This window comes from Parus major, unplaced genomic scaffold, assembly GCF_001522545.3.
Source record: "Parus major isolate Abel unplaced genomic scaffold, Parus_major1.1 Scaffold474, whole genome shotgun sequence".
NCBI lineage: Eukaryota > Metazoa > Chordata > Aves > Passeriformes > Paridae > Parus > Parus major.
Genome location: NW_015379368.1, coordinates 5686 through 8454, shown reverse-complemented (window position 1 = coordinate 8454; position 2769 = coordinate 5686).

Genomic DNA, 2769 nt, shown 5'->3' with positions numbered 1-2769 from the left:
GGGATGGGATTTGGGATGTCACTCCCACCATTCCCAGTGTGATACCCTCGCTGTGCCGCTCCCACTGGGTGCCAGGAATGCTGCTGGGATGGGTGCTGGGGTCAGCACCCTGCTGTGTCACCTGCTGTGTCACCTGCTGTGTCACCCCTCTGTGTCACCCCTCTGTGTCACCCTGCTGTGTCACCTCTCTGTGCCACCCCATTGTGTCACCCCTCTGTGTCACCTGCTGTGTCACCCCTCTGTGCCACCCCTCTGTGCCACCCCATTGTGTCAGCCCTCTGTGTCACCACTCTGTGTCACCCTGCTGTCCCCCGTGGTGTCACCCGCTGTCCCCCGTGGTGTCACCCGCTGTCCCCTCCCTGCAGGTCCCGGCTCCCTGGGCCGCTGTTTCAGCGCGTGGCAGTGCCAGGACGGCGCCGGTGGCCGCAATGGCAGCGCCATGAGCCGCGCCGAGTGCTGCCAGCGCCCCTGGGGACACAGCTGGCGCGTTGGGGACAGCGGGGGACCCTGCCTGCCCTGTACCCGCCTGCCCCTGGGCGGGGACGGGGGGTCCCGGCGCCACCGCAGCCCCCCGGCCACGTGCCAGGCCTGGGCCGGGACGCGCTTCCGCACCTTCGACGGGCGGCACTTCGGCTTCGCCGGCTCCTGCCGGTACCGCCTGGCCACGGCCACCGACGGCACCTGGGACGTCACCGTGGGGCTCGGACACCCCCGGGTACCGGGCACCGGCGGGGGGGCGCGGGGGGCACCCAGAAACCCAGCACCGGCCCCGAACCGGGCTGGGCTGGATAACGGGGACGGGTGACAACAACACCGGGATGTCACCATCGGCCTGGGACACCTGGGGGGACACGATGGGTCACTTGGGGTCACTGGTCCTGTTCCCAGAGCTGGAGGGGGCGCTGGGAGCTGGGGTGGGAATTGGGGTGGGAACTGGGGTGGGAACCGGGATGGGTTTGGGGTGGGATCTGGCAGCTGGAATGGATTTGGGAGCTGGGATGGGTTTGGGGGCTGGGATGGGTTTTGGGGGCTGGGATGGATTTGGGAGCTGGGATGGGTTTGGGAGCCAGGATGGGAACTGGGATGGGTTTTGGGNGGGACTGGGATGGGGACTGGGAATGGGAACTGGGAATGGGAATGGGACTGGGAACTGGGACTGGGAATGGGAACTGGGAATGGGGAATGGGAACTGGGAATGGGAACTGGGAATGGGGAATGGGAACTGGGAATGGGAATGGGAATGGGAATGGGTGTGGGAATGGGAATGGGGAATGGGAACTGGGAATGGGTGTGGGAACTGGGAATGGGGACTGGGAATGGGGAATGGGAACTGGGAATGGGAACTGGGAATGGGTGTGGGAACTGGGAATGGGAACTGGGAATGGGAATGGGGAATGGGAATGGGACTGGGAATGGGTGTGGGAACTGGGAATGGGGACTGGGAATGGGAACTGGGAATGGGGAATGGGGAATGGGAATGGGGAATGGGAATGGGGAGTGAGAACTGGGACTGGGAATGGGAATGGGGAGTGGGAATGGAGAATGGGGAGTGAGAACTGGGAATGAGGGGTGGGAACTGGGAGTGGGAATGGGAACTGGGAATGGGGACTGGGAATGAGGGGTGGGAATGGGAAGCAGAACTGGGAACTGGATTGGGATGTGCAGTGGAGATCAGGGATTGGAACTGGGAATGGAGGTTGGGAACTGGGAATGGGTGGTAGGAGCAGGAATGGATCCCGGGTGGATCCCAGGTGGGTGCTGGGTGGATCTCCGCTGGATCCCAGGTGGGTGCTGGGTGGATCCCAGGTGGATCCCGGGCAGATCCCGCTGGATCCCGGGCAGATCCCGGGCAGATCCCGCTGGATCCCGGACAGATCCCGCTGGATCCCGGGCAGATCCTGGGCAGATCCCGCTGGATCCCGGGCAGATCCCGCTGGATCCCGGACAGATCCCGCTGGATCCCGGACAGATCCCGGGCGGATCCTGCTGGATCCCGGACAGATCCCGCTGGATCCCGGACAGATCCCGCTGGATCCCGGGCAGATCCCGGGCAGATCCCGCTGGATCCCGGACAGATCCCGCTGGATCCCGGACAGATCCCGGCGGATCCCGCTGGATCCCGGGCAGATCCCGCTGGATCCCGGGCAGATCCCGGGCAGATCCTGCTGGATCCCGGCGGATCCCGCTGGATCCCGGGCAGATCCCGGGTGGATCCCGCTGGATCCCGGACAGATCCCGGCGGATCCCGCTGGATCCCGGGCAGATCCTGCTGGATCCCGGACAGATCCCGCTGGATCCTGGGCAGATCCCGGGCAGATCCCGCTGGATCCCGGGCAGATCCCGGGCAGATCCCACTGGATCCCGGCGGATCCCGCTGGTTCCCGCAGGCGCTGGTGCGAGCGCACGGTGCAGGTGACAGAGCAGGAGGAGGTGACGCCGCGGCGCGAGGCCGCCGTGCCGTGTCCCAGTTTGTACCAGTACAGCCTGGCCGGGTGGCGGCTGGACCGGGACCGCACGCGCCGGGAACGCGGGAATCCCCCCGGGGACACCGGCGGCGACCCCCCCCTCTGCCACATCTACCGGTGAGCCCGGGGCAGCGGCACGGGGGGCGCGGGGGGCGCGGGGGGACACTGGGGGACACCGGGGGACACTGGGTGACACCGGGGGGTCCCCGCAGACCCCCGGAGCTGCAGACGGTGCTCCGGAACCGCACGGAACGCGGCTGCTGTCCCGGCTGGAGCGGAGCCCGCTGCACTGAGGGTGAGGGGG